The sequence below is a fragment of the Lactuca virosa genome, chromosome 3 (assembly GCF_052849685.1).
Source record: "Lactuca virosa cultivar CGN04683 chromosome 3, Lactuca_virosa_CGN04683_v6, whole genome shotgun sequence".
NCBI lineage: Eukaryota > Viridiplantae > Streptophyta > Magnoliopsida > Asterales > Asteraceae > Lactuca > Lactuca virosa.
The window spans coordinates 224,011,145-224,026,284 of NC_136428.1; the positions used below are offsets into that span (position 1 = coordinate 224,011,145).

A 15,140-nucleotide genomic window follows, 5' to 3' on the forward strand; every position below is an offset into this window, starting at 1 on the left:
CTTCACTAACCATAAGAGTCTCCAGCACATTCTCAATCAGAAGGAACTCAACATGAGGCAACGACGATGGGTAGAACTACTAAATGACTACAAATGCGAAATTCGTTATCATTCGGGAAAAGCCAACGTAGTAGCGGATGCCCTAAGTCGAAAAGAATACACGGGTCGTCGAGTAAAATCTCTGACCATAACAATCTATTCGCACCTGTCCGCGCAGATCAATGTGGCGCATCTTAAGTCTTTGAGACCTGAGAATGTCGCCAGTGAAGCCTTGCGAGGAATGGATAAAAACCTTGAGGTCAAGAGTGACGGGGCTTATTATCTCCTGAATCGAATTTGGACACCGAAATTTGGTGGGCACAGAGACGTTATCATCAGCGAGGCTCACAAGACCAAACACTCCATTCATCCCGAGTCTGATAAGATGTATCTAGACCTCAAGAAACTCTATTGGTGGCCAAACATGAAGGCAGAAATCGCTACCTATGTGGGTAAGTGCTTGACTTGTGCCAAAGTTAATGTAGAATACAAGAAGCCCTCAGGTTTACTACAGCAACCGGATATACCCGAGTGGAAGTGGGAGCAGATAACCATGGACTTCATAACTAAATTTCCCATGACAACTGGTGGACTCGACACCATATGGGTGATTGTCAATAGGTTAACCAAATCCGCGCACTTCATGCCAATAAAAGAGACAGACAAGATAGAAAAACTAACAAGGACGTACATCAAGGAGATTGTACGAGTGCATGGTGTGCCAATATCCATTGTCTCGGATAGAGACAACAGGTTTGCCTTGCGATTCTGGAAAAGGCTACAAAAGTCTTTGGGAACCCGGATTGACATGCGTACAACCTGTCATCAACAAACCGATGGGCAGAGTGAAAGAAATATTCAAACATTAATAGATATGTTGAGAGCTTGTTTGATCGAATTCGATAAATCTTGGGATACCCACTTACCCCTCATCGAGTTCTCATACAACAATAGTTATCACACTAGCATTAAAGTTGCTCCATTTGAAGCCTTCTATGGGCGCAAGTGCAGATCACCTCTGTGCTGGGCTGAGGTGGGTGAGACTCAGATAGTAAGAGGGCAAGTACCTAACATCACTATCACCGGCCCAAAGATCATACAAGAAACAACGGAGAAGATCGTTCAAATTTGTGAACGACTAAAAACATCTCGGGACCGAAAAAAGTGTTATGCGGATAAAAGATGAAAACCCTTGGAGTTCCAGGTTGGTGACCACGTTCTATTGAAGGTCTCACCCTGGAAGGGAATGATACGTTTTGTAAAACATGGGAAACTGAATCCAAGGTATATCGGGCCAATCGAGATCCTCGCCAGGATCGGCCCGGTGGCTTACAGACTTCAACTACTACAGGAACTTAGTAACGTGCACCCCACCTTCCACGTGTCCAACTTGAAGATATGTATGTCCGATGAGACTCTTGTCATTCCACTTGGCGAAATTGAAGTGAACGAGAGTCTCTACTTCATCGAGAAACTTGTAGAAATCATGGACAGGGAAGTCAAGAGAAGAAAGCAAAGCCACATACCCATAGTGAAGGTCTGTTGGAATGCCAAGCGAGGACCTGAATTTACTTGGAAACGCGAGGATCGGATGAAACAAAAATACCCACATCTTTTCCCCAACCCTTGAGTACCCACTCAAAATACTAATTTCGGGACGATTCTAACAGGGGGATGATGTGACAACTTTCGATTTTGGGTCAACCAAAGTCAACAAAGTCAACGAGTCAACCAAGTCAACTCTACTTGTATTATGAATTTAGGGTAAATGTTGCGTTTCCTAATGTTCCTAAAGTACAACTTACAATTTTAATACAAAGTATCACTCGGGATTGCCAACTGTAAAATAAAAACCCTAATTTGGGTTAGTAACGTAACAACTTGATAATTCAGCTATATATTATTTGGGAATAAATAATATTCGTAAAACAAAGGTAGTGGAGTTCATAAACCTAACACTATGTGGTAAATTCATGACAAAGGCTACAAACAAAACTTTTTGGTGAATTCGTCACCAAATACGACGGAGTCTATACCCGTCTAAACGGCAAAGTTTAACGAAACAAACTTGAAAATACGACCTAACTATTCATATAGCGTATTATTAATTTATCACAATATTTGTTATAATAATTTATATTTTTCTAATTCAAATTAATTATTTATACATACTTAATACCTTACTTTCTATCAAAAACCCACCATTTTTTTTATAAAACCCCAACTTTTTATAAAAATGGCTAGTTTTTATATAAAAATGACTAGCTTTGACTTTTAGGGGTTATAGAACCCAAATATGACACCATGGTCCCCTCTTCCCCCAAGAAGTCCCATCCCCCACTCTTACCCATGCATGCCCACCATTACCATCCCTCATAACTCCCCCCACCCACCCCACCCACTCTCTTTGCCCTTTCCTTCAAATTCACAGCCAAAAAGGGTCTTTTCCCTTTCTCATTTTCTTCATTTCAAACTTCTTCTCCAAGTTTAAGCTCTCAACCTTCAACCCTAATTTCTTCTAAGTTGATTCTTGAACTTTTAGTAAGTACTTTCTTCATCTCCTAGTGATTCTACACACATCTATGCTAGTTTCAATCCATTTACATACATATCATGGGTTACTATTCATAGGATCTTCAAATCTTCAAAGTGTTCTTCAAGTGTTCTTGACTTGAATCTTTCCATCTACAACTTTCTTTCATCAAGAAAACACCCATAAGGTGAGTTCATACCCCTACATTTTTGAGTTTTCTTAGTTTTTGGGGGAGAATACAAGTAAAATACTAGTAAACAAGTATAATATAGAAGTTGTTATAAATACTTGCTTATATGTTGTGTAAAAGTGCTAAATACATGAAATAATGTTATTATCAAACTTTATGAAATTTTATATGCAAAAGTTTGTTTAGAATACAAAAATGTGAAAAACAAGTATAAACATGCTAGATGTTCTTATGAGAAAGTCATAAGCTCAAAACCATAAAAACTAGGGTTTTTATGAACACAATATGGATGATCTAGCAAAAATGGTTATAACCAAGTTATTACACCATTTTTGTGAGATCAAAACCAAAATGTGTTATTTTAGATACATGTCTTGAAACTAGTCAAAAATACCAAGTTTTTAGTTTTACAAAAAGAAAACTCCAAAAATCAATTATTTTATGTAAACATGGGTTTTCTAGCAAAAAAGGTCATAACTAGGTTATAGAACCATTTTTGCGGGTTTTGACCAAAAATATGTTTTTTAAAACATATAAAGTTAACTTGACCTAAAAATCACAAAAAGGTAAAAATAAGTTTTACGTAACAATATTTTCGTTATTTGCCATTTGTGACGTTAAAATTCAAAAACTACAAAAATGGACATTTTAGTACTAAAAACCCACTTATTTGTGTTAGATGTAAGATACTTGTTATTTAGGAATATCTAAGTATACTAACCCCTATATATATATATATATATATATATATATATATATATATATATATATATATATATATATATATATATATATATATATATATATATATATATAGGGGTATGAAAACCAAATATTATAATAACTATATAAGTATAGTTTATGAACCTTTAACACTTTTGTAACATGTTGAGCAAAGTGTAATATTATATAAAATACATATACAATTATTTTATACTATTTTATTATCATGGAAAAGTGATAATTACACATACAAAAGTTTTCATTTCAAAAAATTACGTAAACTCGTAGAATCAATTTTGTGAGACAAAGTCTTCACCGTACCTATCAGGGTACCTGCAAAAGTCTTGTATTATAACCAGAGTCTCACGTAAGAGAGCGTGATACTTGTGTATAGATCTATACGAGACTGACAATCCTGCACCCTAGCTGTTAGCTACAGTTAGAACGGCAGGTCTCGGGTGACAAATGTCATAAGATATTGACGCCTGAAGAACGTCGCGACAGACCATCTATGTCATTAGTATGGTTATAAAAACTCACATTGGGAAACAACGATACATTTAGTTTACGGGAAACATTCAAACGGTTTTATATAAATTAAAACTGCATATTACTCTTTTAAGTATGGAAAATACTTGTACATTTCGGTTTTAGGGTTCTAAGACTACAACTAGTTTTTAAGGAAAATATTGGATTTTTTCTGGAACGAACACTATCATTTTACAAGGAAAGGCTTACAATTCATCATATAAACTCTTATGAACTCACCAACTTAATTGTTGAAACTTTTTCAAACCACTTGTATTCTCAGTTAATCACTAAAACATGTAACAAAAGCCTTTAAGGATGGGACGCTAAGGCGTCAGACAAATCTTTTTACTATCATTTTGTAATTGATCTTGAAACATGTAACTCTTACAAGAATGTAACATTTTCAATTATATTTATGATGGTTGTGTTGCTTTGGTTACTATTATGCATTTTGTTATGATACAATACAAAAAAAGTCATCCACCCCCGGACGTTTCCGCCAACCTGGTTTGGGGGTGTGACATCTTGGAATCGATTTCATCATCTCGTATTTTAAGATTTGGTGTTGCAGGTGTGTTGTCTCCTTCTTCTCTAAATGTTGATGTTGGATTTAGTCGTAAAAAGGAGTTATGCTAGGTCTCGCTGGAAAGGAAGAGATGTTGGTTGTCGGGGTGGGTGAAAAAGAGGGAGAAAACTAGAGAAAGGGAAGGGGGGGGGTGTTGGAGATATTTTTTCTTCTTTTTAATTTAAAAGTGATAAACAAATAAAAAAATTTTAAAAAAATTGTTAAGGGCATAATAGTCTTTTTATGTCAGAAAGGACAGATTGTGCAATTTTAAACAAACGAGGAACACTCCAAGTTAATTTTGAAAATAATGAGTAAACGTGTTTTTTGGCACCTGCACGAGGGACAAATAGTGTAATTTACCCTATATAAGAAGGAGAATCACGCTAAAGACAATAATTTTGATGAAAAATTCGATTTTACCGTGTTAATTTTTCTTACAATTACGATATTATGTTTTCACAAAGTTTCAATTTTGACACTATATTTTCTAATTTGTTTCAATGTTAACCACTTGATCGGTCAACCCAATTACCAACTAACATAGTATGGTGGCATATCATTTTTTGATGATGAGGTGCTGGCATAACATTGATATGACAAATTTAAGTGGCATTATTTTCTAAGTGTCACAATTGAAAATAAAAATAAAACATAGTGTCTCGCTTCAGTCGTCCCTCTTTTTAGGTGTGACATATTTTCTTTTTACTAAATGTTTATTGACAATTGTAATAAACTGATATGATGATTGTTTAATATTTTCGGTTGTTGTTTGTTGGTTTCGACGGTTTAACAGATTCAAGCCTACAATATTGGTTGCGGCTATTTGGAATCGTGAAATCGATGCCATAGAATCCGAAATTAACGTAATTTGCTTTTCCCCTTTTCTTTTTCTTGATTGATCGAATTTTCTTTTTAATTTATTTAAATGGTTGCTTCATAGAAGTAATTTACTTATTTGGGGTAAACGAGTCTTCCCTCTTTTGCTTAGCTTATGACTTTCGTTTCAAATTATTAGTTGCGTTTAAGTATGTGTATATTTACAGGCCCTCATGAGGAAGAACAATGAGACAGTGGGCCTGAAAGATGAAGCCGTTTGATGATTCACAAGTATTAAAGTGTTTTTTAAAGTTTCTCTTATCCAAATCTAAATTGTTAGTAAATAGCCTAATGGTATTTTTTAAAAATCTAAATATCCATGGAACTGTTTGTTTTCAAAAATTATAGTAATTTGCTCAAGGGTTCAATGTTTCTCATGAGAAGTGACACTGGCTAAGTGTGTGGTTTGATTTGAAAGCATGCCTCTTCAACTTGTACTTTGTGATGATCATGGTAATTTGATTATCAATGAAGTGATTATTATAACACTAGCCGTTTACCCGCGCCAAGCGACGGGTGCGAATAATTTGTTTTAAAACTAATTTGTAGAAACAATTAATTATTTTACGCAAATAGTTAAAACATCTAAACAATTATCAATAAGAATCATGGTAGCATAAACGAAATCAATAATAATTAAAAATGAAAATTTGAGATTATTTATAAATGTTCATGAACATAAGATTGATTGTGTTTATACACCACATTTGATGTATAAACTTCTCTATCGTTGAATTGTTTGTCAGACTTCACTAATACTTTTGTATCGACACTCGCAAATCAACATACGACAATATTTTCGACCGGTGATTAATTCATTCCGGTAAATAGTTATTTGCGGCTATCAGATCAAACCATAAAAACCACTAAGTATTTAACCAAGTTCCAAAATATTGATAATTAAATAAATATAATTTATAAATCTTTTTTATTCTAATAAAAGTTTTTCATTAATTTTTAATATTTTATAAGGTTTGAAGATTTTTTAGTGACAAATATTACACATGTCATCATTTAATTTGGTAGGAGGATTTGTAGGAACAAAAGTAGGAGGATATTTAATTTCTCATAATTATATTACCATATCATTTTTATCTCGTCAACTGTTATTTATTTGCATTTAATTAGTATTGCTTGTGGATTAATAAACATTAGTTAAAAATTTTAATTTGGTTTTGTTTATTTAAATTTTAGATTTTGCTTTAGTCTTTAGGCTATGTGGATAAATTATGTAAAATAATTATTTTTTAATTATAAATTAAAGTTTACAATATAAACTTCGATTAAATTACCTTCTTTTTATATATTTCCATGAAATGTAAACAAAATTACTTTAGTTTTGGGTAATTAAAACCTCATAGTACCAATCCATATTATTTTAGAGTTTTATAAGGTTGCTATTAATTATGTTTCTTTTCATGAAATTAACTTATTCACCCTAATTCAATTTTAAAAGTCGGGTGTTTACTTAATCTCGTTGAAACTTTTAAACAAAAGTCACCACGTAGACTCTTTCATTATAAAACTCTTTAACTTGGTATGCAAAAATACATCAAACATAAATCCAAAGGTTACATACTCTCTTGGTAGAAATATTATATGATCCAAGCTTTACGGTGTTAATAATAATCATCTGAAAATTTTGAATAAAAAGTATTCAATAAGTGATCTAATATAAATCCTATTCCACAAAAAATAAGTTTACTTTCAAATCTTCCACAATTAAGCTCTAGCATCACATACATCGTGCTGTATTTTCCAGACAGCCAAAAATTCATCAATTTCACCTCTGATGTTAGGAACACTTTTAATTGTTTTTACAAAGGCTTGGCCAATCAAATTTTGCTCCACTTCATTTGCCCTCCCAATAATATATATTAATCCTAAAGTCAATACATTGTTTTTGTCAAAGTAATTAGTTGTTGGGTAAACACATCTCTATGGGAAGTACATAAAAAAAAGTAAATACAAACCATGCTTGTACACGAATCATATTATCACAATATGAAGAATCAAACAAATGAGGTTATAAAAACTCCACAACTGCAATTTCAAGGACCATTGGAAAAGCCATTGGTAGATTGTGACAGAAGTGCAGAAAAATAAACCTTATATAGCAAAATCAACAACTCGAGGATTCATCAAACATGTTGTGGCAGAAATCAAAAAAAGAAAAAGTGAGGACTCTAAAAAGCAATTTCAAGGGCTATTCGCAAAGTCATTGGTAGAGAGTGTGTATGTTGGGGGGTTGATGTTGTTTCCTTGATCTGTGTCTTTTTGGTAAGTTAAGTAGTTGCATGTGAGTTCATTAAGCTATATCTTGTAGATCCGCGACAACCAGAGTGTAGATTCAAAGTAGAATGTCCTAATTGGATAGATTTTATTCAATGTACAAAATATTAATAAGATAAATGATCACATACCTCATCAGATAAATGATTACATACCTCATCAGGTGTCTTAACTAATCACAATTTTCTAAAATTTTCATCGGGAAGATTTAAAAGACAATGATGCTTCATTATATATGTGGTTGTTGCAATGTATTTTGATTTATTTGTGTATTACACTGTACTTCCAATTTTTTTCTTAATAAGCCTTTGTACATCAATAATCTACCCAATATAAATATAGCATTGTACTTTCATTTTTCCTTGTATGTCATTTCTATAATTGGTAAATGTTTCAAGTACAAAGTTGTAATAGATATTACAGAATGTAGGATGGAACATTGAAAGCATATTGTTATTTCCAAAACGAAATGGAAGTACGATGCTATAGTACACATATAACGGAAAGTAAGATGTTATAAATGAAATACACATAAATGAAAAGTTAATTTCTTTTTTCGAGTAAATTACATTTTGGTCCTCGATTTTTACAATTTTGGTCCCAAAACGTTTTGTACAATTTTTCTAAGCTAATAGCCTAGTTGTTAAGACTTTTAAAACGACCATTTTGCCCTTGGATAGTGGGAAAAGTACACTACAAAAAGTAAATTTGTAAATAGCTCTTGTCCTTTGATTTTGTTATAAACTTTCAAAAAAGAAGAGCACATCTGTGATTTATAAATTTTTATTCAAGGACATGCAAAAATTACAAAGTTAGTCCTTGTCGTTATTGTTTTTTAGTTTTGGTCCAAGGGCAAACTGGTCATTATCAAATTTTGACAGCTAGACTATTAATTTCAACCCTTAATGTCAAACTAAATCAACACTTGAAAAATTATAAAGATAACTATGGTGGAATAGACAAATACCACCAACTATATCAGATGTGAGGGTTAATCAACTGTTAACCATGTCATTTTGATAGAGGTTCATCACCTGATCAGGTGTGCCAGATTTAACATTATTATAAATTAATACTCACGCTCACAAAAATTTGTTTCCCTACAAAACCAAGACACAAAATTAAGCTTTCAGTCGTTCCATTTATCCCTTGTTGTAAACATGTTTACTGGAATATTATTTTAGGAGACAAAGAGGAAGAGAAAGAGAGACAAATAGCAATACGTTTCTGGTATAACATTCTTGGAGTGCCTTGCCTTTTCACAAATTGCCTATATTACAGAGCACATAATAGTAAGAAATGAAATCCCTTTTATGATCAATTTTATACTTTTGATCAATCAATTGATTTCATGATTTTTACTCAAATGAGAGATCTGTCTGCAGCAAAAAAAACCCAAAAATACAAAATGCATTAACACTAAACTGCAAGGATTAAAATCTAATTGCATACAAACATATTTTGTATATTTAGCTAAAAAAGAAAATTTCGATCAACTGTAACAACTAAGAAGTTTCAATTTAGCCTAATCATGAAAACTATGTAAAGTGATAAGATAAGAAAATGAATATGTTGTTGAGTATTGTGTTACCTATATGAGGGAAAATTGGACTCGTGGGCTAGAATCTACGTGAAGTGGTCATGATTGCTCGTCATATATCACCTCGAATATTTAAGTTAATAAGCAATTATTGGTCAAAAGGATACAACTAAGTGGGATGATAGTAAGAAAAATCTTATAACTTGGTTCACGGGATATGTTTGGAGCATCTCATTAAACCCCAACAACCAAAAAATATGGAGATAATGAAATAAACACATTATTTGGTACCTCAAAGACAAAGTGAAAATCCTAATAGAAAAACACAACTTACCAGATCATCAAGATGACGCTTGTAGGGTTCGTGGTGGTGTGTGTATTCATCTGGAGAGAAACAAAATATATTTCTAGGGTTCCTGCTGTGTATTCATCAAGAGAAGGAAACATAAACATGCGTGTGCATAGATCGATGGATATTACAATTAAAAAGGATTCCTTTTTAAAGTGGTCAACTTATCCATCGATCCTAGGCACTAAACTGAAGCAGAAAATCAAAACGTGGGCATGAAATAAATTAAACCGAAAATCCAAAACGAAACAAACACTCAAAATTTGGTTTACCTGAAAAATAAAGCAATAGAACCTGTTATGTGACTTTCATCGATTCTATGGCGACGATAGACAGAGAAAGAAATGGTGAGTGATGGTGGTGGGTTTATCAGACGATGGAAGGTAGTCTGTTTGGCTGTTGGCAAAGCAGGAGGTACCCATCTAGACAAACAAAAAGTATAAAAGTATTGCATATTATTAAAAAAAGTTATGATTTTTATCCATAAAAAAAACAGAAAAAGTAATTAAAGATGATGTGTGTAGATGAATAACATATGTTACCTCCCACTACCAGTTATCATGATGAAAGGTTCAGTTCGCCACCTATGTAAAGTATCACCCTGCATTTGAGAAACCAAAAGTTACTCTTTCATTCAACATAATTTTTCTTTCAAATTCTAGAAACAAACATGGCACATGGCAAAACAAGTAATTAAGGAAAGTATGTGTACCTGAGCAAAGGAAAAGAGCCTCCAAACATACAAAATTTGAATTCGTCATTTGCTGGTCAACCCTGGAAGTCAAAATCGTAACATATTCCTTACCTGTGAAAGAATGAAATCGGGATTGATTTGAGCAGGTGTTCCTGCGAGTCAACCAGAAAAAAAGTCAAAATTGGTGTATTAGACCTGAATTGGTTTGATGGAAAAAAAATCAAAATTTTTAGTAATCTGGAATGGAATTGTTGCTTTGTTTGACCCCAATTTGAGTTTGTAGTTAACGAAGAACATGTGAAAGAAAGTAGAAGAAGAAATCAAGAAATAATCGAATCTGATAACCTCATATTTTGAGTGACGAATACAGTCAAACAAAAAAATTAAACACCAAAACCTAGCAATCGACCTTCGTTAACCAGAACCCGACAAAGAAACAGACAAAAAAAATTGGAAAAACCACTAACCGAAACCAAACTAAGACGAATTGCAGAAGAAATCGATGTAGGTTTCTGCCTGGGAGTGAGAAATCGATTACGATTCATGGTGTAGAGTCGGTGACTGTTGTGGTGACGCTTTCTTCTCGGTGAAGATGATGGCGGACGAAATATGCGATACGTAAAACTTTTCATGAAAGCAGGAAGAACAGATAGGTAGAAGATGTAATGGTGGTTGGGTGCGTTTAGGAAGAACTGATTTAGGGTTTTAGTGAGTAATTGGATCAGGTCTTCGGTGGGAGACGTTGGTGGAGATCTCTGCATCTTTGGTGGAGACAGTGAGAATTGGTTTGATGGCGGCTGTGTTTAGGAGATTAGGGTAAGGTCCTCGTGCAGTGAAATTTGTATCCCGTGTAATGTAATACGTATATGAGTTATTATATGTTTAATATTATTGTACCTGATGTAACACATGTTGTACCTCTTAATTTTCAAAAAATGGACAATATCTTTAATAATATAGTAAAGATAATGTGCTGTATGGCGCGAATGAAGGTAGTTTACCTTTTTAAAATTCTATTAAATTAACTTTCCATTGTTTTTGCTTTTCATGGTCACATGAAAATACTAAATATTAACTCTTTGGCAAACACTGTTTATGATTATGAGGATGATAGCCGTTTTTTTGGTTGATGAAAAATCATCATGGATCTATGTTATAGGATCAACAATAAAAAAGTATTTACAATTTATTAAAAAAAACATATGAATTATGTTTTCTAAAAGCAACTAATAATAAATCTATTGACTTTGAGGTCAAACTTTCACACTTCAAATGGGTAGTTTTAGTTATTAGAAAAGCAATATTCCTTTGTATTTGACATTGAATTCTAATACAACCACCATTGTTCATTTTTTTTCTCCATCTTATTGGAATTACATTTATTTGGTATTTAATAGGCCTGATAGTTTGTTACAAGTTTTTTGTAGGTACATATTTCAGTGTTTCAACACAATTACAGAAGACGACCCAAAACCATACGATCATCAAGGTAAAAGAAAGATCAAACAATGGAAGTTTTCTTTTTCCTTTTTTTATCGTTCATTCTTCTGTTTATATTCATTCCCAGATTTCAGATTTTGTAGATACCAAACGGATCAAATTCTTTTTGTTTGTACGCTTTTGTATACTAATGTAATTCAAATTCTTGATTACGGTCCTTGAACCAAACCAGTTTTCGTGAACTATTCCACCTAATTTAAGGACCTAGATCCGAATGTGTCACGGATACTGCTGAAAGACGTAATTTACCTTCATATGAAGATAATCAGGGGTCTTTAGATGAGGCTATTTCTCGAGATTCCAAATCAAACGTGATTCATATGAAAAGATTTGTTACAAATCTTTATTGTCTGGATCAATTTTTATTGGAATTTGGCTGGTCGCTTTGGGTTTTGTTTTGAGTGGTATTGCCGAGCAATTAATCTTGATGAACCTCAGGAAAATTCTTAGTATGCCAAATGTAATTGAAAAATAGCTCAACTACTCTTATTATCCTAATACCCTTACAATTCTTTGTCATTATATTTTTTTGATCAGGGTGATAGTAATAACAGCTGCAAGAAGAAAAAGTTGAGACAAATAATATTTACCCCCAAAATGAAATTGAACAACTATGTTGGCTTTTCTAAGAAGTGGACGGGGACGGTCAGCCGTGGCCACTAGGGGTGAGCAAAAACCGAACCGATAAAAGAAAAACCGTAAAAACCGCAATAAACCGCCATCGAAAATTGAAACCGACCCAAAAACCGATGGTGCGGATTTTATTTTTTTGAAAAATCGAATTTATTGGTGCGGTGCGTTTTTTATCTAAAAACCGGACCACGAAAACCGAGCCGCACCGCAAGCTTATTAACAATAAAATAAATCACTTATTTATATTATACAATTATACATATTATTTAAAAAACTAATAAATTATAATTTATACATATATTATATATTGAACTTGAAACTAATTAATAATTAGATATTAGGTTTAATATGTGAGTTTGTCACTTTGTGTTTGTGACTTACTGATTATGTGTAAAGTGTAAACACTATATGGGCTACAACTTGTAAGCTTGTAACTTCTAAGCACAAATTGAATAAAAAAATGAGCTTGTGAATATTAGTTGCATATGAAGTGATCAAGTAAACAACATAAAAAAACTCAAAATTACAGCTTCTAAATGTGAGAAACGAAATGACACCATGTCATACAATCATAAATCTTCACATGAACACTACGGTAAAAAAAAAAACATACCGGTGAGCATAAAAAACCGCACCATATGTTTGACTCGGTTTAAAACCGACACCGAACCGGTACAAACCGAAACCGCACTCAAAAACCGCAAAACTGAACCATTGAAAAACCGCACCCAACGGTTTCTAGAATTCAAAAACCACATCTTGCGGTTTGCGGTTCGGTTTGACCCTAAAACCGCACCAAACCGCACCATGCTCACCTCTAGTGGCCACTGGCCACTACTCAGTTATTTATTATTTGTTAATAAAATAACTTCAGCAATATAAATAAAAACTGTGATTATTTGTTAAATTACTTCACTTTAATTTTTATTTTTATTTATTTATTTATTTTTAAATCCAATGAAAGTTTTGGCCACATAATTAGTTTTATAAGTATTTTTATGGTAATATAAAAGGCTAGGAATCTGTATTTATTGTTATAACATACATATTGATTTATATAAAGGATATATTATATCATACAATATGAACCTGATTCTTCATTTCTTTTCACCTTTGGCTAGAAGATTGCTTATATATATCTTTCCGGAAGAATAATCTTTTTGCATAAATGCACATTCTTGATTTTTTTAATACATGAAGTGGGTTTAATCTCCTATTTTTGCAATTTTATTGAAGTTGTAGCAAGCACCAAGGGCATTATCGGGATTTGCCTTTCCTAAGGACGAACTCCATGATCTAATTTCTGAACTGTGGGAGGAGATGGGGTGGCAAGGGAAAGATCCTTCAATTGATTTTCGATAAATGATATTTCATGCCGTTCCTTGCGAGCTTCCATTGATAATATGTTTTTTTACGACCTGGAATTTTCGATAATATGTTTTTTTAAGACCTGGTGGATAGATCAGCATTGCTCCACGAGGTTAAGAGGATGTGCCATTCTATTTCTTTGTGGGTGAATTTCTTGTACGGGTAAGCAGCGAGACTTTATATCGGAGACCAACATACATGGTCTGCCACTGGGGTGCAGCAAGGTGACCCCTTGGGCCCTCTTCTTTTTGCCCTCGTTTTGCACCCGCTTGTGCACACGATTAGAGACAATTGTAAGCTCATTCTCCATGCTTGGTATCTAAATGATGAGACTGTCATTGGGGATTCAGAGCAGGTGGCCAAAGTGTTGAACATTATTCGGCTGAATGGTCCAGGCTTAGGTCTTGAGGTGAACATCAAGAAAAAAGAGATTTTTTGGCCCTCCTGTGATGGTAGGAAGCTTCATGCCGATTGATTCCCAACGGATATAGGGAGACCTTCTTTGGGGGTGAAGCTCCTTGGGTGGGCTGTTAGCAGAGATGCAGGGTTTATTAGCGGGCTGGCCATGAAGAGAGCGGTCAATGCTGTTGATTTGATGGGTCTTCTACGACAACTATGTGACCCGCAGAGTGAGCTCCTTTTGCTTCGATCATGTATGGGCATTGCAAAACTTTTCTTTGGTTTAAGGACATGCCAGCCGGTGCACATAGAAGAGGCAGCTTCGTTATTTGACAAAAGATTGTGCAACTCTATCGAGTATATGGTGGTAAGTGGAGGCCCCTTCTTTGGAGACATTCAGTGGTGTTTGGCATCCTTACCTATTTGTTTCGGTGGTTTGGGTTTGTACTCGGCATACGAGGTTTCCTCCTACGCATTTGTAGCCTCGAGGGCCCAATCTTGGGCATTACATGACCACATCTTACGTGATAGTGGCATATATGGTATGGACTCTGATTACCTATGTGCTATGACTCGTCTTCTCAATACGATTCCGGGATTCGACTGTAGCGGTTTCACTAATAAGGACACCGCCCCCCTAAATCCCAAAAAGCATTGGCGTGTGCCCTTTTAGGCAAAATCGTCAAAGATATGGAAGTCGACTTCGTCATGACTGTTAGATAGAAAGCATTTTTTGAGTGTCTTCGGGCACCTCATGCTCATGATTTTCTACTAACTATCCCTATTGAGGGCCTTGGCCAACATATGTCTCCTGTGGAGTACCGAACTATCATTCGTTACCGCCTCATGATTCCTTTATTCCCGATTGACGAGATATGCCCAGTTTGCCGTAAGGCATGTTTGGA

The 15,140-nt window shown here is 34.0% G+C and overlaps 1 long non-coding RNA gene across 1 annotated transcript; it reads left to right on the forward strand.

Annotated features, from left to right (window-relative positions):
* Positions 1-2,472: 2,472 nt before the first annotated feature.
* LOC145162844 (uncharacterized) lies at positions 2,473-5,896 on the forward strand. The gene is made up of 4 exons (XR_013739373.1): positions 2,473-2,580; positions 2,671-2,759; positions 5,378-5,447; positions 5,628-5,896. It is a non-coding gene; the product is annotated as an uncharacterized LOC145162844 (long non-coding RNA).
* Positions 5,897-15,140: the final 9,244 nt, after the last annotated feature.